The 25,078-nt window shown below is 45.9% G+C and overlaps 1 protein-coding gene across 3 annotated transcripts in view; it reads left to right on the top strand.

Annotated features, from left to right (window-relative positions):
• Positions 1 to 25,078, top strand: part of mgat4c (mgat4 family member C) — a 121,505-nt gene that overhangs the window by 40,768 nt on the left and 55,659 nt on the right. For 2 of the 3 annotated variants that reach the window (XM_076984563.1, XM_076984572.1), the window contains exon 2: positions 14,376 to 14,471. The gene's annotated coding sequence lies outside the window, so the exon portion shown is untranslated. Of the gene's footprint in view, positions 1 to 14,375; positions 14,472 to 16,860; positions 17,773 to 25,078 lie in introns of those variants that run through there. The other variant, XR_013122831.1, reaches the window with a different exon arrangement.

The following is a 25,078-nucleotide window of genomic DNA, read 5'->3' on the forward strand; positions in this document are numbered from 1 at the left end:
CAGCAAACCTACTACATTTTTCCAGTCTCATGGTCAATTTACAAGTCTGAGTATAACTTTCTGTATTGTAGGAGGCAAACTCATCCTGTGTTTAATCTGGGTTCATAAGGCCACAGCGCTCAGTTGCACAGGTGAGACGTGTAATGTGAGAACCTGTGAAACCCACAGCAAATGAAAAAAAAGTTGAATTGTCCTGGCACAAAAGCTAGTCGTTACTGTATTTTATGGCAGTGTGTGAAAGGACCTCTGTTGCTGTTATTGTGACCTTGGACAGAGTTTACAGGTAGCAGGAGGATACAAGATTACACACTGTTGATCTGAAGAGCCTCTCACTAAACACTACCTCAACCGTGCTGGGTCTGCCACGCCAGGCTGGTAAATAAACAGCAGATGATAGAAATGCGTTACAGAAGGCAGAGGTTCAACTTTGAAAATGAAATGTGTGTGTGTGTGTGTGTGTGTGTTTTATATATATATATATATATATATATATATATATATATATATATATATATATATATATATATATATATATATATATATATATAAATGATTCTGTAACAGCTTTTTAAATGAACAAAATAAGGCACAGTTATCTTTCATGGATAACCTAGACTAGAATATTTTCAGTGATAATATATTTGAATATATTTTAGGTGTCCGTGTATTTAAAGGGTTTTATCTAATGCATAATCTTGTGTGTGCTGCAGGTCAGTTGGAGGCACACTGCTTTGGGGTAGTCTCCATTACTGTGCTTAGTCAAACTTAGTCAAAAAGCTTCCGAACTCGATTTGAAGGACTTTGAAAGAGTCTGATTTATGCAAAGAAAACGATGATTAATTCATGAGAGATCGCTGAGGCTGGATTAAATTACCCTAAAAAGGCTGGCTTCCACTGATTCCACTGGTTCTCTAAGATACCGTCTGACAATATGGCTCATATGATGGTTCTTTTGGCCAGAGGTTACGCCAGGGTAAAGGTAGTGTTTTGGGTTGAAATCCATGCTCTGGTAGGGATAGCACTGCAGTGTTGGGTTAGGGGGCATGCTCCTGGTAGACTCATTTGCCATTCTTTGAACAGAACAGAGATTTTGGGATGTGTGAGTAAAATGCTGTCAGCTCAGCTTTGTGAGTGTAACCACCACTAGTTAAGGCAAGGGCTTCCTCTTTTTCATATTCAATAGTTTAGTGCAGTATTGTTCTAACAAGCAAATTATTACAAGTAATGTGTTTCCATTGTGCAGTTCATATATGGTGAACTACCTGCAGACGCATGTTCTTAGACCTGGAGTTCTTTGTCAAACCATCATAATAGGCGGGTTAAGTGCGTGAGTTGTTGCTCTGAGCTAATTGACCCAGGTCGGGTTTCCACGGCGATGAAGAGGGATGTAACAGTGTGGAGGGAGTGATGGGTTCTCTTTCCTCCCTACACGCTCACACACACTCTGCTCCACTGATCACCACAAAAGACACTTTTATTTATCTCTTCCATTTTAATGAGGTCCTTCTTAAGAAACAGATGGCGCATTAGTGAAGACAAACTCTCGCTGACACCGGTGAATTTTGAACAAAGCAGGAAGGTTTCATCTGCTGTTCACCCACACTGGCTTAAGAGCGTCTGCTTTTCACCAGGAGCACTGTGAATTCATTTAGCTGTGTGTCTCTCTCTTTTCTAAAGTAGTGCCAGTGTTTTATCAACTCCAGAGGAGGGTGGGATATTGCTGTGGTGAATGGTTAGTTCTGACCTCTTTATTTGTGGCAGCAGCAGCAGGAAAGGTTTGGTGCAGACACACTCACCCGCTGAACACACTCACCCGCTGAACACACTCACCCACTGAACACACAGCCACGAACATTCCCACCTGCTCGTCTACCAAAGCGCACTGATTCCCGAAGAACCTCTCCACCTCATTCAGAAACACCAACCTCAATGTTTAAGATTGTAACTGTTTTGTACAATCTTTCCATTGGTTTGCGCATTGTGTGTCTTGTACGGCTCTGTGTGCAGTGGCAGTATGAAGAGCTCCATCAGCTGAATCACTCTGGTGCTTCTGTACCCGCTTACAATGAGTCAAACCTAGGGTCTCATTGCAGGAGGGATGAACTGTCCACCTACAATACACACTGCCCCCCTCCCCCCCCCCACACCTATTAAGCCAAATCAGTGAATGTCAGAAAAAATGTCCCCAACTGCAAATGAAATGATAATTCCTTGTTCAGAAAGGCCAGATGTCACTACCGACCACTAAGGACCTCAAGAAAAAGAAATAAATGGAGCTGAACTTGTCAGTGTGTATTTGTGTACGTGTGTGTGCAGTCATGTATGTGTGTGTGTGTGTGTGTGTGTGTGTGTGTGTGTGTGTGTGTGTGTGTGTGTGTGTGTGTGTGTGTGTGTGAGCATGTGCATTTGAGTATATGTGTATGTGTGTGTGATATGTATCGAAAGCACTTTTGCCAACTGGAAGTGCCTGTGCGAACTGGTCCATGACTGAGCGTGGTGTGCAGGGCGTGGTGTGCAGAGCGTGGTGTGCAGAGCGTGGTGTGCAGAGCGTGGTGTGCAGGGCGTGGTGTGCAGGGCGTGGTGTGCAGGGCGTGGTGTGCAGAGCGTGGTGTGCAGAGCGTGGTGTGCAGGGCGTGGTGTGCAGGGCGTGGTGTGCAGAGCGTGGTGTGCAGAGCGTGGTGTGCAGAGCGTGGTGTGCAGAGCGTGGTGTGCAGAGCGTGGTGTGCAGGGCTTGGTTTGGGCTCGTGGCGGAGCCGCGCGCACAGGTGCATGTCCTGTATCAGGAACCATGCAAAACAGATGAGCTGACAAACCACTACGCCCTGCGTGTGCACGTCTTATATTTAGTGCAGCTGGAGCCTTTTTCTTGTCTCAGATTCAGGTGAGTCAGAAGTCGTTTGGCCCAAACTGCATTTCGCTTCCAGAAGGAGTTCTGGTTTTGGAGGAAGTTTTATTCAGAATACAGTCTGGGTTGCTCAGGGCTGGAAACAAACTTCAAGTGCATTAGTTTATTGGAAAAGTTACTTAGAGGGACAAATTAATTTATTTTAGGTGACTGTGATGCTTTTTTGTGCTTTGCACCACTGAGACTGTATTGATTTTCAAAACGTCTTTTAGGAATAACGTCACATCACCTGCTGCTTGCTACTGTCCTCAGCAGTGCAGATATGTCTTCCTCAGTATGGCCAGACATGTCTTCCTCAGTATGGACCCGAAACAATGCACAGCATTACACTGTGGTCAAACACCCACCATGTTTACAGTATTCTGCAACCCACAGAAAATACCTTATTAGCATTGTACTTGTTTAGCATTTCATATATGCAAATGTTTACTGTTCCAACAGTATTCTAACAGTATTTGGCATCTTACTTTTGGACTTTGCATACACTCTGGGAAATAACAGGATCAGGAGTTCATCCGTGTTGAAAGTATTGTGTCTACACCTACAGTATCTAGAACAAATCTTTTAACAGAAGACATTGCATTGCTATAATAGACAGGTTTAAAGGTGGGAGGCTATGCAGGCATTTGTCTCTCTCTTGTGGTCTGAGTTTGAAGCGAATGGAATTCGTGGCTCATCCCCAGTTGTGCTCTCTGCCCCGGGGATAACGGCGAAGCTGCTTCCGCATCCGTTTCATCTGCAAACATACGCAGAATCATCTCCGGGGCGAATTCCGCAGTCCCATGCTCGGAGGTGGAGCTGAAGTCGTGATCGGAGTGTAGCTCAGTGCGGCGTGGTGATGGAGAGGAGGATACGAGGAGGCTGTCTCTCTCTCTCCACCTCCCCAGTGCATGCCTCAGTGTCTGGGGGAGGAGAGGTGCGGTTGACAGGGCTGGATTAAAGATTGTACCAGTGGTAGTGCTGGGGGTGCCTGGTAGGCTGGTGGGCCGGGGGTCTGTCTGCCTGGTGGGCCGGGGGTCTGTCTGCCTGGTGGGCTGGGGGTCTTTCTGCCTGGTGGGCCGGGGGTCTGTCTGCCTGGTGGGCTGGGGGTCTGTCTGCCTGATGGGCTGGTGGTAGCCAGATAGGAGAATGCTATTTAGACCAGAGCGCTAAAAGGGAGCTGCATCAAGACAAGATGACTTGTGGGTGCTCTTAGGCTTAAGGTGCAGGAGTGTATGTCATAGCATACATGTATATGCACGCGCGTGCACACACACACACACACACACACACACACACACACACACACACACACACACACACACACATACTTTCATAATGTGCAGGTTAATGTGTAGTTACTCTCAGACTGACCACTTATGTTCTGATAATTCTATTTGGATTCAGATAACAGAAGCCTTGGAACAATGCTCTTTAGAAAGTAATGTTTGTTGACCCCGCACTGCCCAAAATGTTTGAGATGCCTGAACTTTACATGAATATAACCCAGATTATTGAGCTGTGAATGTAGCGGTCATTACTTTTGCTGGTTTACAGTCTCTTAAAGATGATATTAGTGTAGGAGGACAGATGTGAAAGGGTGTGGGGAAGTGGGGAGAGAGGTGAAACCTCCTTAGCTGCTCACCCAACACTGGTGCATTAACTGATGCAGGACACTGTCCTCGTAGCCAAAGGCATGTGTGTTGGGTGTGTGGAACTGTATGTGTGACACGGCATCAGTATACACGTGTGAAACTCCATTGATTATTAAGTAGCCAGTGGTTACCATTCACATATTTTGCCAATTAGTCACTCGTCCAAAAATCGTCATTCTTCCAGGAAGGGATTCACTTCATGATCATCAGTTCTAGCACCCGGCATTTACTTCTGCTGGCATGGAGGAGACCGTGGGACAGAGACAGCCCCAGTCACAGTGGCTTGGAGATGCTAAGAAAAAGCCAACACATTAATCCACAAATCACTGCAATTGTGTAATCCACTCACTATGTTAATTGCCTGCAATTTGCGCTGAGAAGGAGGGGATTATGGGAAAGGTCATTTACTGGCCCAGAGCAATTGACCAGCGGCAGTGCGAGCAGTCTTAGATGCTGTGATTGTCAGTGAGAGGTCACACCTATCTGAGCTTAAGTCGTGTGTGTGTGTGTATGTGTGTGTGTGTGGGTGAAAGCTTCTTTGTCCATAATGTAAGTTGGTGACTTACGTCCATGTCTCAGTAGGTAATGGTGGATTTATCCTGTTGTGTTTGTTCTCTAAAGACATAATACGCTGATTCACAGCTCTGTTCTCCTCAGCCAGCCTCTTCCACCACTGTTATTGGTGCATTATCGTGTACCTAGGGAGAAGAAGAATCATCTGCGATGTTAATAGAATTATTTCTATAGAACTGTAATATGTTGGTGTGCATTTTTAAATATGGACCATGCTCTATTTCTGAGTGTGATTGGTCTATGATTACAGCCTTCTGTATTTGTTAAATAGATACCGGGCAGGAAGAACGCTGAAATTAATTGGATGGGTGAGTCTGGTTTTGCGGTCTTAGTGTGTGGAATATTGCTCACAGCATTTACATTTGAGACGAGCTGAGGAGTATCCTGCACGCCATGGAGACGGGCTGTGTGCGGCAGCAGTTTGAAGTCCAAAGTGCGGGAGCTTGATTGTCTGCTGAGCACACCCGTCTCTGGGTCATCAAATGTCTGGGCCTTCGAGGAGCTGTCGCACCCTCCTCTGCAACTCTGCGCTGGTTGTTCTCCTGCACATTTGATGATGTTTAAGTGAACTACACAGTTAGATGGTGTACAACGTCTTACCGGGCTAACCGCCACACCTAAGGCCTCCAGAGCCTTGAGCAGAAAAACAAACAAATTAAAAAACATGCAGCATTTACAAAGCGGCCCAGTTAAAAGGGGGGGGGGGGGGGGGGGGGGGGGGGGGAGGTGAAGCCGTTTGTGTAGGCACTCGACTGAGATTGGGATTCGTTGCTTGCATTAGCATTTGACACCATGCGGAGCAAATAGGAAATAGACAGACGACACACACAGTGCGTGCAGCCGTGAGACCCATCAGCAAATGGGGCTGATAATGGCCAGAGCATGTTTGGGAGGGCAGCTAATGGGAGAGCCCATTAGGCATTAATAGTGTTTTAAAGACATGGGGAGATGAAGCCGTGCGCTTGCTGCTGTTTCTGGGGTGCAGAGGAGCCAGGTGGAGCGTGACTCCTTCAGGCCGCCTCCGTCAGCATCATGAGAACAGCCCGTGGAGAATGTAGGAGCGGTGGGATTAAAGGTCTTCCACTCTGTGCATCCTCTCCATTCAGCCTTAAAGGGCGCTGAGATCGCCGTGTGCGCCTCCCAGCCTCCTGCTATGAGAGCGGATCGCCGGAGTCGTGATTCGCGTCGGGTCTTCTGAAGTGCGGCTCCTTGTTTGACGACGCTTGTTCGCACGCCAAGCGGTTCGGATCATGTGAACGTGCGCATCGTAGTAGCAGGCATGTTGCTTTCTGATATCACCAGAGGGAGAGCAGCGGGTGCAGGCAGCCACCGGCAGCTTCCTCTACGCACCCCCTTTGAAGCTGCCTCGGCTCACACGCGGCGTGGCCGGAGGGGCCCCCCCTGTTTGCAACAGCATCAGCTGAAGAGGTGAGCCGAGGTCACGGGGTCACAAGGTCATTTCTCTCTCTCAGGAAAAGAAGGCAGAGAAAAGAAGTGTACAAAAGGCAGCCTCTGACTTTTCACCAGCTTTACAGGATGCTGGGATATGATTAAATGGGAGGACTGAGATAAAAGTGAGTGTTGAAGGCTCTCTCTCTCTCCTCCTGCAGAAGGACATGGTTTCAAAACAGGTAGATGCTGCCAGTTTGGAAGTTGATGGATGTTTGAGTGTGCAAGACAAGAAGTTGATATCCTCCCTCCTAAATTGGTCTTCCTGATGTACATAGTTACACTTAGCTGGTCGTTATGTACTTTATTTTGTGTGATGTTAAGAGTGTGACTTTTCCATTTAGGCCTGCCAGAGGCTAAGCATTGACTGGGTAAAAATAAAAGCCTTTGAAAATGAGGTCATCTGCGCCTGTCTTTTGATCTGGTCATTCTTCATCTCGGAGATATGCGGCATGAAGAGGGATTTATCATTGCAGCCGGCTGTGAACTAACAAAATCACAAACAAACGAAAGGAGGAATCGATCGTGAGTGTCTCTCAGAATGATGAACTGGCACTTCTGTGGAAAATCAATGGCTTCTCTCTCTCACCAGATCCTGCTCACAGTCATGGCGTGGTTCAACCCTGCGCAATCTCTTTTACTGTCTTTCTCTTTCTTTCACTCTCTCTCTCCCTTTCTCTACCTAGCTTTCTCTATTCCCCCTCCTCTTTGTGGTTCGTCACAGTGTAAATTGTAACCACCATAACACCCCCCCCCCCCCCTTCCCCCCCACCCTCTTTCCCCAAGACTTGGAAAATGCCTGGTGGTTTGATCTGTGGGGAAAGTCTCTACCAATAATGGCCCACAGGATGGGCAATATAAGTAAGTGCAGTGGGATGTATTTACAGTCATATTGACTGTCCCTTCCTTTTTATCTCTCCAGGTCTTTATCGAGCATTCTTATTGGCTGTGTGCATATCTCTCTGTCGAGCATACTTACTGGCTGTTTGCACTGCTCTCTGTTCATGCATTCTTATTGGCTGTAGGCACTGCTTCTTGGTGCATGCTTATTGGCTGTATGTCCTAAAACTATCCACTTTATCTACTTTTTGTCTTGGTGGAAGGGAGGTGATTAACAGAAGCAAAAAGATATAAGACACTCCCTTAATGAACATTTAGATCCTTCATTACCACTTTGATGGTGTTAATTTTATGGTGACAAGTAAAAAAAAGAAAAAAAGATTTGTTTAGTCTTTTTTCAGATGTGTTTGTTTTGATGCACCTGCTCCTGACTGAGACATTTAATCACTGTTGGTGGGTAACCACTGCACCACTTGCTTTGAGCTAGGTGCCTTAGTTTGTAGTATTTGTGTAGGCTGTGATTAATTGGACTGGGCAATGCAGAAAGCATTCCAGGTGAAATGTAACGTGGAATGTTTGGTTGTACAGTTTATGGGTGTATTATTGTATAGATGTATGGTTGTTTGGTTGTATGGGTGTATGGTTGTTTGGTTGTATACGTGTGGTGTTGTTTGGTTGAATGGATGTGTGGATGTGTGGTTGTTTGGTTGTATGGGTTTATGGTTTTATGCCTTTTCATGGCCACAGTAATGAACAGAATTGGTTTTGTTTTATTTTCCATAAAAACATCTCAAAGGATACACCTGTGTGTGTGTGTGTGTGTGTGTGTGTGTGTGTGTGTGTGTGTGATATGAAGGCTGGTCTGTGATGTGAAATGCTGACCAGGTCTTTGACAGTGTGTAGTCTCCTGTGAAGAGGAGTAGAATGAGCAAGGAAGAGAATGAAAGAAGGCAGCTTTTGTAAGATCAATTTAAAAGGAATTCAATTTGAGGACCAGTGATATTTGCCATATTTTTTGTTCTGTTAAAAGGCCATTTTTACTTTTTAATCTCAGTCATTGTGTCCGTTCTGTTTGGGTGAACTTATTTGAACACTCCCATTTTCTGTAGTCTTCTGTAGTTCCTAAGCTTCCTGATGACATCATTTAAATGTCATGGGAGTCATTAGCATAGACTGGTTTACCTATGTGCAAACATGTCTCCGCCATTTTAAAAAAACATTTACAGTTTTGCAAAAAATAGAAAATGCATAATTAGAAATTATTTCTTTAAAATCATAAAAGAATCATGGACCCACAAACTGATCTGATCCATTCCAGATATTAGTGGTGGGACTTTAACGCAATAATTTCGATTAATTAATTACAGGAAAATTAACGCACTAAAAAAATTAACGCATTTAACGCATGAGACACTTTTGCACCGTGGAATGTTTCTCAGTGCACGAGTTCCAGACATATGGAAAATGGATGGGAAATTTAAATATAAGAAACTTCCAGATGGAAGTACAAACACAAATAGTGTTATTTACACTTTATGCAAGAAGGAGTTCGCTTATCACAGGAGCATTTCCACCCTTCGTTACCACCTCAACGCAAAACATGTTGGGGCTAACGCGCAGGTCAGTAATGATCACTTAGCTGCTAAATGTATTCCTAGTACGATAGGGTGAACAAACGTCCGTTTGTTGTATATATATATATATATATATATATATATATATATATATATATATATACACTTAACCGAGTTAGCATGAAAATTGACAGGAAAGGAAAAATAAAACAAAACAATACCAGTGTGGTCATGACCACTTTGGTGCAGTAGTGTGTCCTAGTGTAGTGTAGAAGTGTAGAACCCTTTTTCTGTCCCGTGGTGTGAGATTTCCTCTGTGATAGTCTATCAACTTTGGTCTCTTACACCAATGTCCTTGAAAGGAAAGCATTTGTAATTTGTAATCTGAGACATCATCCTATGTAGAATGGTACTGTACAGAGTGCTATCATACTTTATCATTGCAGATACTAAAGTTAAAGAGGGCCAGAGACTCCATTTGAGCAGTGAAGCACTTCAGATATGACTCAAATAAAGTGTGGATTTTTTACTTCTATTGAGATAGTCTAATCTCCAATTTCTTTTCCAGGAGAATCACTGATTGTTTGTCCAGGGTTAGTCAGGGAGTCAGTAGTCCCAGCTGCTCTGAAGTTAGCAAATGTCACATGAAATCTACAAAACTGTTGGAATTCCTTAACACCTTGACTCAACCAGACTTACCTTTTTCAAAAATAAAATAATTATGTAAAAATAATAAATATATAACACATTGATTTTTTGGAAATGAGAGATTAGTCTCTGCCTAAAAACAAACAAATAAACAAATAAACCTTGAAGGAGGTCCGTCGGCAGAGTGCTTGTGGTGGTTTGTGTATGGCTTAAACCCTCCTGCTCCACAGTGAGGGGCTGATATGAAGATGATGCACTGTGTAAATATCAATATGGATTTAAAAGCTTCTGCCTACAGCAGGGGCCTTGGCTAATTAAAACTATGATCAGTCAGCAGTGTAAAAACCGATCAAGGGAAGAGATGTGTGTAAACGCAGCTGGGTGGAGTTTTATTAAACAAAGAGGTTTTATAAAGAGGTTTTATTGTGTGTTCTGATGAAACACTGGTGTTAGGTGTTGGTTTGTTCATTTATTTATTATCGGTTTTTATTATTTATTATTATTTAATTGCAGTCCAGGGTGCTGCAATGATTGTATTCAGATGGGCTCCATGTTTGAAATTCTTTAAATGGTTGTTTTTTTCTCTGATTTTAAGATCATTTCTTAAACCTGCTTTAAGTTTCAATGATGAAATAAACATGGCCACATTTTCAAGTTTACGCATACGAAAGGTGCATTATTAGAATCAGAACTTTATCAAATTTAAATCATAACACAATTATGACTATTTTTGTGTTATGTGAATGCTACAAATTTCTCTGCATGTATTCGGAGTAGCAGCAAGACTGGGTCTGACCGGCGGTGTTTATTTGGGGTAGCAGCAGGTCTGGGCCAGATGAACGGTCTTTATTTGGAGTATCAGCAGGTCTGGGCCAGATGAACGGTCTTTATTTGGAGTAGCAGCAGGTCTGGGCCAGATGAACGGTCTTTATTTGGAGTAGCAGCAGGTCTGGGCCATATGAACGGTCTTTATTTGGAGTAGCAGCAGGTCTGGGCTAGATGGATGGTCTTTATTTGGAGTAGCAGCAGGTCTATGGCAGACAGATGGTGTTTATTTGGAGTAGCAGCAGGTCTGGGCCAGATGGACGGTCTTTATTTTGAGTAGCAACAGGTCTGGGTCAGACGGATGTTGTTTATTTTCTCGGATGTTCATACACACGGTGCAGTGTGATAAAATGCTTCTCCTGTCTTCTTTGTGAGCTAGTGTTGGAGATATTATAATTTATTCATTCAATATTACAATGTTTTTTTATCAGTGAAATCTGTGGCTTTGGCGGGTAAAATTCCTGTTCCGTGTGGTTTTAGACGCAGCAGGATTGCGTGTTTCTGGTCTGTACTGTTGCGTGTGTTTTAGATGCAGTAGTGTTACAGTGTTGCGTGCAAGGTGGGGAAATTAGAGCCCGCCACTGGCCAAATGCAGCTAATTTATGAAGTGGCGGCTAAATTTGATCAACTCACCAGCCACAGCGGCAGGTTAACAATGTGGACAGGAGACACAGAGAGCATTCAATGTAGTCAAATCGGGTATTGACAGACACACGTTATTGAACATAATTTCTGATAAGTCTTATGGCAGATGCTGCACGCTTACAGATGCCAATCTTACGCATGCATGAGACATGTTGATTGTTCAGCTCTCTGCGATTTAGTCGTACAATTAGACACCATGGTTAACACAGATAATAACATTTACCACCCAAAGCCAAGGAGACGTTGAATGTTTATGTCAATCAGCATTCCAAATCAACTTCACTGAATCTAAAGTTACAGACAGTTAGTTAGCTAATGTAGCTTAAATGCTAATGTTCAAAACAAACAATATTCAAACATTAATTGCGTGTAGAATGATAGGAATCCAGACGTAGCTACCTACCTATATGAATGAAAACACTACTTAAATCTACATCTAGCTATAGTTACCTATATAGCCATAGCTACGGCATTCCTAAACTTTTTCCAGATACGGAAAATGTAAAAATGCAACCCTGGCTGCGTGTTTCTGGTCTGTTCTCTGTCCTGTGTGGTTTTTCCTCCCTCAGTGTTCAGTGTGCTCGGGGCTTGGCTCGGGGAGGCGGCGTGTGGAAGTGGACCTCTGACAGCAGAGTGCGGGGTTATCTCTGCCTCTCAGAAACGAGCGCTGACCTGCTTCTTGCTGCATTTAGCCCCGTTGGGCGTCACGGCAACCAAACCTATTTCTCCACAGCACTGCTAAAGAGCAACATGTGCTATGTGTTCTTTTCCCTTTGACAATACGCGGCTGTGTAGTCTCCCTCGCGGGGTCAGTGGAGGGACATGCTGCACTCGGTTCAGCTCCACAAGGCATGGGTGTTTTACTTTACAGGGGAGGAGGGAATGAAATAAAGGATAGGAAGTGATGTCGTATGCGACGGAGCGCAGAACGGAAGAGTGTGGGGTCGCACACCACAAGACGTGTGGCGAGACAATGGCGGGCTTGCTGTCTTCGAGAGAGGGGGACGTGTGGAGAGACTGTCCGATGACGGCCGGGCTGTCCAGAAGATGGAGGCTGCAGCATCGCACTCCTTTTCATCAGTCCTGGACGCAGGCGTGAAGCAAGCGGGAAACTGGCCGTGCTATTGGTCCAGCTGTTCTAATGAAGCAGCTCCACGCATGATGAGCAAGTACTGGCGAATTTCTGCATTACGGCATCACACAGCATAATAACAGCCAGATGCTAACAACCCCCGTAAGGCTCTCAGGACCTCTGAGCCTCTCACCATGTGTGATCTTGTAATGAATCCTCTAACATCATCCAGGTGGGCTTGGAGGGCATGTGTCTTGCTCTTTGGCATCATATGCTGTCTCGTTTTGCCCAGGATGGCGTAGTCTTGAGCTTGTGTAATGCGGTGTGATTTCACACTAGAGGCTCAGCTGTTTCATGCATTAGCTTCACGAGTCCCTTTAACCAGAACACAAAACACAACCGGCGAGATTGCAGGACAGCCCTTGCACATTTCATGAGATGGCCTCACTCTCAATTAGAATGTGGCTATTTCAGCTTTGCTGGCTGGACACCTGATCCTACTGAAGATCCCGGTGCCCTCAGCTGGCTACTGGAGAAACATTCAGAGATGTTTGGAGAGAAGAACAAAACAGCAGAAGGAAAAATAGTCATTAAATTCATTTTAGCTGTGAATTTCTGATAATATTACGGTCTGCCTTTTCAAAGTGCAGGAACGCTGTGCATTCTCGAGGCAGCAGTGTGTAAGCCTAGACCGAAACCCTGCTGGCCTCCAGCGTTCCTGACGAATAATGTCTGTTAGGGGCCCCGAGGTGAGTGGAGGGGAGCGTGGAGGGGCGAGTGGCCTCCAGACTGGGTCTGTCTGCTCTCACAGCATCCGGCAGGCCAGAGTCAGGCCTGTATCTCGCCACCACTCACAGGGAGCACGCCATTAACAGAGCTGCGTTCTGACAAGACGGATGAAGAGAGGAGTTTCCCGTGGCCCTGAGAGTCTGGGCAGAATAATGAGCATGAGCTCCCCCTCTCTCTCCTGTGAAGTTCCAGATGGAAGATACTCTTCATCTCTCCCTCTCTCCTTTTTTCTCTCTTTCTGTTTCACTCTCTCTTTCTGTCTCCCCTCTCTCCCTGTCTGCAGAGATACAGGGTCATACACAGTCTGGCTGCTCCTGTCAAGGTTAGGGTTTCTGAGCTATGAATTAGATACATTATGCCCAGCCCTGTCATTGTGTATCTGATGTAGGTCTCATATTTTGAGGGAACTACCTCGATAGCAACAGACTGGTAAGTTCTCAAGCAAATAAGACAGATGGTTGTCCATATGAGTTTTTGCACTTGGTTTTCCAGAGGAAATGAATGCATACAAAAATAGACACACGCGTTCCCACTGTAAAGGCAGGAAAGGCCCAAAGGGGTTTCGCTTTCTGTGTGGAGCTTATTTCTGTCTCAGCTCTGAGTGCTAATATAATGATGTGAAGGCTTGTCTCCTGTTCAGGCAGTGTAAATTCAGATCTAGAGAGATGCCACTGAGCTGTGTGTGTGTGTGTGTGTGTGTGTGTGTGTGTGTGTGTGTGTGTGTGTGTGTGCATGTGTGTGTGTGTGTGATATTTGTTTTAATGTGTACCAGTGCACAAGTGTATTTGCTTTTGTGACACTGAATCCGAATGTGCATTTTCCCTGTTTATGTGGTTAATTGTTTGTGTCGGTGTGAGTATGAGTTTGAGGAGTGTGTGTGTTTGCGCATGTGTGTGGGTGTGTACGGAGGTGCAAGTGTGTGTGTGTGTGTGTGTGTGTGTGTGTGTGTGTGTGTGTGTGTGTGTGTATGTGTTTGCATGGGAGTGTGTGTTTGCATTAGTGAGGGATAGGCAGCAGACACAGCAGTTCTCTGTGGTGTGTAGACAGGCTGCTTCACTGGCTGTGTGATGTATGGTTATGGCCCTTCATCGAGAGCCAATTACGCTTCCTCTGTGTGTGAGCGCTGGGGGAACTGGGGCAACGCTGCCGCCATGCACACAGCCTTCACGGGCCTCTCCTGCCCCTCGGCCTCCCCGCGGCTCTCCGTGCTGCATGCTTCAGTGTGGAAGTAATAGGAAATGGAATTGTCAGTTGTTTTGGCCGATTGGGCAGCTCACGGGAGCGTGCACGTGTGAGTCCGGTGCCGGGCGTCTCTCCCCACCCGGCCACTCGCTGTCCCCCAGGGCTTCTACTGTCTCTCAGGAATCTATGCTTATGTGTGTAAATGAACACTGCTCCTCTCCCCTTTTCTGTCGTTTCAGAGGTAACAGATGAGCCGTTGTTTCTGGGCACACTGCATGTCATCTCCTGCAGCCTTCAGAGCCTCTCCCACAAACCCCTCTGAGCCCTGCGAACAGGTAAAGGCTCTAACTTTCTGTTGCGTCGCTCCGTTTTATCGTTGTGTGGAAGGGGCGCGAGACCTTGGCCGGTGCTGGTGTGTGTGTCTGTGTGTGTGTGTGTGTGTGTGTGTGTGTGTGTCCTGCTCTGATTATTGCTCCATCCCTTACACCTCACATTTTACACCAGTGTAATTACACCAGTGGATGGAAACAAGATGTTCCATGCATTTGTGATATATTCCAAACCTGAGTTGAGCTGTTGGTCACTGACATTTCTGGCAAGATCTGCTACAAGCCTGTATTTTCTCACTCAGGAATTTATCCTCTGTTTATTTTTGGCATTAAATGCAGAACTGCAATTGTGCTAAAAGGTAGTATAGAGGGTAGAAGGGGAAGATGGTCTCAGAGTGTCTTTGGTTGACTTTATGAACCCTGTAGAACAGTCAAAAGATGCACAAAAGACCAGTGACAAAAGAAACACCCTGAAGTGAAGCCATCAGCACTCGCAAACCCCTGTATAAGCAGATGTTTATGACCCTGCTGTCCCCTTCTCTAAAAGGATTGAGAAATATTAGTGTCAGAATGCAGGCTGTTCAGTACATTCAGTAAAGCCTTAATCACACCTCTGTTGATGGAGGTTAATTTTAGAGTTGGTATGGAATAAATTATCTTTTAAGTATTTTTTTTTTAAATGTTCCGATGTTACACATTTATGCATTTGGGATTATAATAGTTCCATGTCCCAAGAGCCGGCTTACTGTTATAATAGTAAACTCCTTGATGGCAAGGCTCCGGTTGTGGATGAGATCCACCCTGAGTTGCTTAAGGCTCTGGATGTTGTGGGACTGCACTGGTTGACACCTCTTTGCAACATCGCATGTACATCAGTGCCTCTGGACTGGCAAACTGGGGTGGTGGTTCCCCTTTTTAAGAAAGGGGACCGGAGTATATACTCCAACTATCGGGAAATCACACTCCTCGGTCTCCCCGGTAAAGTGTATGCAGGGGTTCTGGAGAAGAGAATCTGGTTGATAGTTGAATCTCAGTTACAAGAGGAACAATGTGGGTTCCGTCCTGGTCGTGGAACACTGGACCTGCTTTTCACCTTTGCGAGGGTCCTAGAGGGTGCATGGGAATTCACTCAACCAGTCCACATGTGTTTTATGGATTTGTAGAAGGCATTTGACCATGTCCCTTGGGGATTCCTCTGGGGGTTGCCCCGGGAGTATAGGATACCGGGCCTGCTGCTACGGCCTATCCAGTCCCTGTACAAATGGAGCAGGAGCCTGGTTGGCATGGCTGGCAGTAAATATGACTGGTTCCTGGTGGGAGTTGGATTCCGCCAAGGCTGCCCTTTGTCACCGATTCTGTTAATAACTTATGGACAGAATTTCTCGGCATAGCCAAGTGGCGGAGGGGGTTTGTTTTGGTGGCCTAAGGATTCCGCATCTGCTTTTTGTGGATGATGTGATCCTGTTGTTATCAGGTCAGGACCTACAGCTCTCGCTGGATCAGTTTGCAGCCGGGTGCGAGACAACTGAGACCATGATACTCAGTCGGACAAGGGTGGAGTGCCCTCTCTGGGTCGGGAGTGAGTCCTTGCCTAAAGTGGAGGAGTTCATGTATCTCGGGTTCTTGTTCATGAGTGAGGGATGGATGGAACGAGGGATTGACAGGTGGATCGGTGCTGCGGCTGCAGTGTTGAGGACGCTGAACCGCAACGTTGTGGTGAAGAGAGAGCTGAGCCAAAAGGCAAAGCTCTCGATTTACTGGTCAATCTACGTTCTGACTCTTACCTATGGTCACAAGCTCTGGGTAGTGACTGAAAGAATGAGATTGCGGATACAAGCGACTTAAATGAATTTGCTCCACAGGATGTCCGGGCTCTGCCTTAGAGGTAAGGTGCGGAGTACGGTCATCCGGGAGAGACTCCGGGAGTACAGCCGTTGCTCCTCCATGTAGAGAGAAGCCAGTTTTAGTGGTTCGGGCATCTGGTCCGGATGCCACCTGGGAACGTCTCAGTATCCCCCCAGAAGAGCTAGAAGAGGTGGCTGAGGAGAGGGAAACCTGGGCCTCTTTTCTTAGACAACTGCCCTCGCGGCCCAGACCCAGATAAGCGGATGAAGATGGATAGATTATAATAGTCTTCACTTTAAATTGACATTTGTGTTTTTACTCTTTATGAGGTTCTAGTCATCCCTAGTAGAGCTGGGTAATGACATTGTACAATCACACGCACTCATACTAATACAAAAAATTACAAAGACATATTTTCAGCCTGTCAGACTCTTCTGTTGTGCTGGAGACATGAACAGGGGCAGGGCTTTTCACCCAACTGTGAACTGTGAAGTTATCCCTCTGATAGGCTGATAATAAAGTGATTGTTTATTATTTAAATGTTCTCCAGTAGTTGTAGACGCCCACGTCCATCAAGCCCGCAAGGCAGCACACCACAGCCAAGAGAGCATCCACGATTTTAGCTGTTTTCATTCAGGCACCAAACGACATTCAGGAACAAACAACGTTAATCACATGGACAAACACGCAGACGTCAAGTAGCCGCTTGCTTTTTAATCCGTCGCTCCTCCATAATGGCGCCGTAGTCGTGGGTGGCATGGTGGCACCATCCCTGAGGAGCAGCGGCAGAGTTAGAGGGGCCGATGGCAGGTGGATGGAGCCGTGCAGAGTGACGAAGAGAATGGCGGATGTGAGCGAACATTAAAGATTCATCCACACAGCTGCTCCTAGCACACGGCCATGTGCTCAGATTCCATATCAGACAGAGCTAAGGAAGCAGCAAGGTGAAGTCTGTACAAGAGCTGTGAGCGTGGCGGCAGCTGGGCGGCCCGTCTGAAGGATGTGCAGGTCCTCTGGGAGAGCGAGGAGAACCGAGGCCCGTCCCCACAGATCTGTCACCACTGCTGCTGTTTGTGGAACAGCCCAGATCTTGTCAAATCTGTTTGTTTTTGTTTTTTTAACAGAAAAAAAGTGATGTGCTTATGAATATTGTTAGAAAGTTCAGCTCAGGCACAACAGAAAGGACTAGTACAACAGCTTCACAGAGGAAGCGTAGGTCAATTCCATGCATTCTGTTATGCTATGTTTCATTTACATGTCAGTCTGGTAAACATCTAAATAAAGGGGGCAAAGAAAGAAGACCTTCTGTACTTTTTCGTGTTGGTATTAGTCTGTTAAAATAAGGTGAGATTGTGTGTGAGTGGGTGTGTGAGAGAGAGAAGTATCTGTTTGTTCCAGAACCACTGGCTCACATCCTGGTTGGTGCATCATGTGATGACTCTTGCAGGATGTGTAAGCTAGTGTTTCTGTACCTCGTAGGAGTGTGGAATGTCTGTAGTTCACAGGCGCGTGGGACGTCTGTAGCTCACAGGAGCGTGGGACGTCTGTAGCTCACAGGAGCCTGGGACGTCTGTAGCTCACAGGAGCCTGGGACGTCTGTAGCTTTTAGCATCATGGTACAGCATGGTGTTCGAAATGCCGGGCTTCTGGGTTCAATTCCAAGGCATCACTCACTCTGTCATAAAAAGAAATATGTAAGTGGTTCTGGATAAGAATGTCTGGTGCAGTAGCTGTAACACTAAGATGCTCTTGATTATAGTTCTCCGCTCCGGCTGAGTAGACCTGGTACCTGTCTCACTCATGCCTTAGCCTGCTGGTGACTGCAACACAGCCCTATCACAATACATTAAAAGCGTTATTGTGTGAGATACACAGTGATTATAGTATGAAGTCTTCATTTTTTTAACAGTCATGAGCCATCAATGGAGACTGGTATTGCAGACATTCCAGTATAACCATTGTGATCATCCATGGTGCCACACCAGACTCTCGTGGTCTCCTGCTGGAGCTACAGCGCTCTCACTGTCTTTCGCATCTTCCCTGTACATCAACCATGTTCAAGCAGAATGATGAAGAAATATTTGGTCCTTTCGTCTTAGACCTTGATGAAGGGAAAATGTGGTTATCCATCAGACACGAGGGGCCGCGTCTCTCCTTCCACAGTGTCATCAGGCATGCAGGGTGCCTCCATAATGAGCCTGCTGCCACTTTCAGAAAGAACAGCTGCTTATGTTCATCATGGACTGTCTCTCTTCGTCCATCCGCATCTGTTAGCCACATCTGGGACACGCCCAACACAGCAACGCACCCTACACAGGGTCATGCCCGACACGGGAACACGCCATACACAGGGTCATGCCCAACACAGGGACACACCCAACACAGCAACGCGCCCTACACAGGGTCATGCCCGACACAGGAACACGCCATACACAGGGTCATGCCCAACACAGCGACACACCCAACACAGCGACACACCCGACACAGCGACACACCCGACACAGGGACACACCCGACACAGGGACACGCCCAACACAGGGTCATACCCGACACAGGGTCATGCCCAACACAGGGACACACCCGACACAGGGTCATGCCCAACACAGGGACACACCCGACACAAGGTCATGCCCAACACAGGGACTCGCCCTACAAAAACCTTCCCGTGCGGGGCTGCTGCACGTGACCGCCTCCAAAGCCCCGGCACCTGGTCTGCCCATCTTCCATCCTGTTGTCCTGCTGAGAAGCACCTGCGTCTGGGTCCTGTCTCGGCAGGTCTAGGGAGGACAGGCAGACCCGCAGTATATCTCCACACGGGAGCTTTGACAGCGGTGTGCGTAGGACCCAGCGGGTTCCTCCAAGGTCACCTCTGAACTCAACCAGCAGTCTGTGTTTTGGTGCCCCAAATGACAATCATGAAATGCATTTTCAGGTCTGTTAATGCGTGATTACTTGAGCTTAATGAAACCACCACACGTATTGTTGCTGTAAGAGAAAGTCTGAGTAGAACTGTTTAATTCTACACGACCTGCTTGCAATTACACCTGTGGGCTTCTCACAGCATTGCTACCTATTTAACAGTGATGTGAAACCAAGGCTAGAATACAGTGGCTGAAACCCAGAGCCATATTCCAGAGTGGCTCCCTGTTCATTCAAGAAACAGCAGGCTGTCTGTCTCATTGCAATTAAACCTGGAACATAAGCCAGTTGTTTTCGCTGTTCTCCATGTAGAAAGGTTATTATGAGTAGCTGAAATCTTGGCTCCAGCAACCCAAAGAACTGCAGAAAAGGGTTCAAAGTTGATGCTTTTGAGGCTGATGGTCAGAGAGGCAAAGTGGCATACAGTGTGGTACAACAGAAATTAATGCATCACTGTAGCTTAGCCAATCACTCTGTAGTCCTCTCACTCTATTTAGTCCTCTCACTCTATTTAGTCCTCTCACTCTCTGTAGTCCTCTCACTCTCTGTAGTCCTCTCACTCTCTGTAGTCCTCTCAATCTATTTAGTCCTCTCACTCTATTTAGTCCTCTCACTCTCTGTAGTCCTCTCAATCTATATAGTCCTCTCACTCTTTGTAGTCCTCTCAATCTATATAGTCCTCTCACTCTCCATAGTCCTCTCACTCTATATAGTTCTCTCACTCTTAGTCCTCTCACTCTCTATAGTCCTCTCACTCTATATAGTCCTTTCACTCTCTGTAGTGCTGCCCTGTGCTACCCTGTCTTGACCTCATGGCTCTCACAGTACCCACAGTCTTCTCTCTCTGGGCAGCCATTATGTTTGTAAGGGGCTATTCTATGGCCAGACTGTGGTCACTGAGCCTGTACTTGATGAGGATCTGTCTTACCTGTGTATCCCTGGCAGTGTAGAGATGTCCAGCAAATTCATACTCTCTGTTCAGGGCTAATGTGCCTGTCATTTAGACAGACATTTATCAGCAGTGCTGCACTGAGGCTGCTATAGGTTAGGTCTTAGTAGGTTAGTTAGGGTTAGGCTTAGTGTCAGAACCAGCTGACAGAAGGTACTGGGTTTAGGGCTCAGTGGGTTAGTTAGTGTCAGGACCAGCTGTCAGAGGGGACTGGGCCTTTTCTTTTAGTGCCTTCACTCTCAGACATTTCCTGAGGCGATGATTTTTAGCCCAAGGTAATCATAATGTACTGAATGCTATGACTGTGTTTCTTGAAAAGGTGCCTGAGTTCCTGAGACCTGGCTTTTTTTCTGGATGATTACAACATTTTTCCCTCAATGGATTGTCAGGGCCCAGTTCAGACAGGACTGCTCCAGCTGGTCTGCTTGCCATGGCGTCTGCCTCCAGCCAAACACTGAGATTTTAGCTTTCGTTCTTTTGCCTGCACTGATGCTGATTTGCTCTGGTTTTTGGACTTTCCTATTGTCCTGTGTGTCAATTCAAACCCCCATATCCTACTTGTGAGCGATTCTGTTTCCTGTAGACCTGACGCTGCAGCTGTAGCCCATGTTCTGTGGGCGAGAGCATCGGCGGATCATCTGTGTAGAGCAGAAACCTTACTTCTGCGTTGATTAGTGACTCCAGGGGCGACAGATTGAGTAACACCGCTAACTTGTGAGCGGGCAGGACCTGAGAAGCACCTGCAGCCACAGCTCTGCCTCACCCCACGAACCCTGAGTGAAGCTTTCAGTTCTTTTGTTGGCAAGTTTTATTCTGCATGTATTATTCAAATATATAGATTTGATTGCCAGATTAGCACGTTTCTTGTTAGGTTAGGACCGTTAGTGGTCTCTTGAACCGATTGCACTGGTGAATTCAGACACGCTGTTAGTGGTCCATCTGCAAGGGGGATTGATTCTAATTAGTTTGCAGGGTTCCTTTGATTCCTCTAATTGTGGAATTCTCTGTAGGGCTGAATAATTTGGCAGTGGTCTGATAAAGGTAACAGGCCTGACAGTGAATGCACTGATAGAGGAGGGGTCCATGTCAGTAATAGCATAGTTGACTACACTAGACCCAAGAGCTGAACAGTAAGTGAACCCTCTTAAGGATTCTCCTCGGATCTGACCATTAAAAACGACCAGGCCCGGATCTCGAGGACTGCTCTAACCCCTCACCATTGGTATTTACTACAATGTCAGGGTGGATGTGTGGTGGTGGTGTGGGGGTCAGATGTAGTGAGGCCTTAATAATGTGGCTGTTTCTATCTCTGTCTATAATATCAGCTTTAGATCCTGTGCTGGCATTCAAATCGCCTCATCGCAGTATGTTGCCCAGGGCCTGCAAACTGCTGCTTTCTGTGTGGAGGTTGTGGAAGATCTCCTCATTATAGCAGCAGGATTCAGCTGGAGGTGGATGTGTTGCGCATATATGAAGGTCACTGTGAGAGTCAATCATTCATCTTTTTAAGTTTTAGCCAAATGTGGGTGAGTTCTTTATTTACATAAGTTAAGTGAGGTGTTAGCCTCTCGTTCTAGCAGATTATAACCCTGCCCAAGTCTCAGTGTTATAAAGGGATGAACATACAAAGAGTCCGCAATTGTGATGTTAAGTATGCGGTTAAAAAAATTAAGTATGAACATATAATTACAACACTATGCATATGAATTTATAATTACAACACTATACATTTAAACATATAATTACACTATACATATGAACATATAATTACAACACTACATATGAACGTATAATTACAGCACTCTACATATGAACATATAATTACAACACTCTACATATGAGCATATAATTACGACACTATACATATGAACATATAATTACAACACTCTACATATGAAAATATAATTACAACACTCTACATATGAAAATATAATTACAACACTCTACATATGAAAATATAATTACAACACTCTATACATATGAACATATAATTACACTATACATATGAACATATAATCACAACACTCTATAGTGCAGTCACACTCCTGTGGTCTTCTCACTCAATAGTCCAATCACTCTCTAGTGCTCAACCTTCTCTCTAAGGTCCGCTCACTCTGTATAGGCGTATCACTCTGTGTAAGCCCCTCCTCTCTGTAATCCACATCCTGTGTGTAGTCTGTACAGTCCCCCTACACTGCCATTGACGTGTACGACAACGAGAGTGCTGTCTGACCTTCTTCTGTTCGCTCTTCTTTGGTGACTCTGCTGACATTACTTGGAATCCCTCATCTGGTGCAGGAGTGTGAGGTGGCCGACAAGAGTACGAAAGAAAAAAAAAAACGTGAAACAAAGAAATCCCTTTTGGTTCCACCATGCTTTGAACTGAAGAGCTTAGTGTGCTTGGCTGTGCTCATGGGGCCGGGGGGGAAAGTGTGATGAGGTGCGAGAGATGGAGGGAGAGAAAGAGAGAGAAAGACAAGGGTGATGTGTATGAAGAGTAACTGCAGTTTACCATAGTAAACGATGTAGATAGAATCAAAATTATAGTGACGTACACAAGGTTTTCAGAGAAACATTTTCGCAAAATGTTCTTCATCAGCTGTGCACGCAGAGTTCTCTGAGGGGGGAGGGGCTGATGAAGAGAGGGGAGGTGGGGGGAGTGGAGAGGGAGAGAGGGAGGAGTCTAGTGGGAGAGAGAGATGAGCTAAGCAGTGGGGGGAGGGGGATATTAATTCAGATCATCCGTCATCACCTGACACCTGATCAAAAGGTCTCAATGGCAGACTGCACCAGAAAATACACCAGGGCTGTTTTCCTCACATGGACCGAGGAACTGAAGATGGAGATGTTGACCCTGGACTCTGGCCTAAGAAGGAGGGGGTGGTGGGTGTGGCCTTGGAGGGGTGGGAGTGGCCAAGGGAGGGGCAGGGGTGGTGTGGGAGGGGTCTAGATACTCTCCTGCTCTGATTTAAGCTTTGAATTGGCACTAACATTCCTAAGACAAACAAAAAGAGAAGAATGTGGTAATGAGACTCACTTAACTCTGAGACATGATGGAGGATGGTGCTGTGTAATTCCAGATCCTTGAGAGAGAGAAAGAGAGAAATTGTGGGGAGTAGGGGGGAGACTTGGGTTCTTTTGTTACAGTGCGTGAGCCATCAGCTTGAGGCTCTCTGAGCATGTTCGTTTGGGTTTCACGGAACCATGGTGATGTTTTGGCTATGTCCTATACATTTTAGATTCATATATCATGTCTGTTGTGAGCAGATGGCATGACTGTAGGACTGTGCCACCACTGTGAGAACAGCCCATCTTCTCCCACCTCATACCCACCTTTCTCAGCCTCCTAGCTACATAGGTGTCATAGCACCAAGCCTAATGCTGTTATCCATGTTTTTTCCAGGCATGTGTGAGGTTCATAATATTAAGCTATTGTGATCCATGGCTAAAGTTTGACCATCCAGAAATTGTACTTAAACTGGCAGTGCTGCGTTCGAGACCACCTGAAGCAAAACCATGACAGTAAATAGTAAATTGAGTTTTCCTCCTCTTTGAAGGGAGGCTTTGTTCAGATAATCCTTTATACATTTGAGTCTTCTTTTGTAGCTTCAACCAGTTTTTAGAAATGCACAACTGAAAGAGTTACATTTGCTTCATTGTTAGTGGATCTGTGTGGCCACGTTCCCTCAGGAGAGGGACTGGACTCAAGGCAGCTTCTTGTCTACCTTCTGGAATAATGCAAGTTCATACCCTGCGTCTGCACAGCTGCATAGGACAATCAAGCAATTAGCGTTCTTTTCGGGTTCTGCTGAAGCAGTCGGCCTCCAGCTGTACAACGGCACAGACGCCTCGTTTGTGTGATGATGCAATCGTGGTGATAGGTGAGAAGAAGTGGCGCTGGCAGTGGCAGTGACCCAGCTGGGAATAACCAACTTGGATGGGAGATTATTCCAGAAAAGTACAATCAGATGCCAAGAAGCAGCCTTTGTAGATGACGTTCGTATTCGAATCGCCGCGCTGAGTCCCGAGCAGGGCGAGCGTATTCTTCTGATTCTTCTGGACGCTCTCTCACCTCTATCTGCGAAAGTAATTACAGCAGTCTACTTGGCGTCTGCATGCCGGATTGAGTCTTGCAACACCTAATAAAGATCACGACACTAAACACTTCTTCCTCGGCAGGCAGGATACAACTATCATCTTTGGTGGAGTGACTATACAGAGGGCTGTTGTTGATAACTTCCCAGTGCTTCAACCAGCGTGGTCCCTTTAAGGAAATCCATTCAGGACTTCTAAGAGAGGCAGCAAGGCTACTGATGAAGAGAGTCCTTTATACATTGCAATCTATCAAATGACCCCTCCAAAATATGATGATTATATAATCAGGACAATGGACTGCTTGGATTTTGTGATCGGATATTAGGGTAGTTTGAATTCTGTTGTGATGTTTCGTCAAGAGAATAGCTGATTGAGAACTATCAGCTTTGATTAATGTGGGTAGGGCTTTTGTGTGTGCGTGCGTGTGTGTGTGTGTGTGTGTGTGTGTGTGTGTGTGTGCGACCATGCTCATCGTGCTCATTTTCTAGCTTGCATTCATATTCCTCTCATAATGCAGACGTCTGCAGAGGACCGATAATGGACAGTGTATGCATACAGCCTCTGCAGCACACACACAGTCTGACTTTGGCAGACCTAGGCTGCCTGGCACCCAGAGCTGATCTTCTGTAGGTCTGATACCGGCCTCTTCAGATGATCTCCTATAGGTCTCACTCCAGTCTCTTCAGCTGATCTCCTGTAGATCTCACATAAATTTCAGCCTTGTGGTTATGTGTTAGGCAAAACAGTGAACTGTTTATAATGACCTTCTGTGAGTCACTGCTGAGGCAAATGATTTACTCAAAGT

Source organism: Brachyhypopomus gauderio, chromosome 2 (assembly GCF_052324685.1).
Source record: "Brachyhypopomus gauderio isolate BG-103 chromosome 2, BGAUD_0.2, whole genome shotgun sequence".
Lineage (NCBI taxonomy): Eukaryota > Metazoa > Chordata > Actinopteri > Gymnotiformes > Hypopomidae > Brachyhypopomus > Brachyhypopomus gauderio.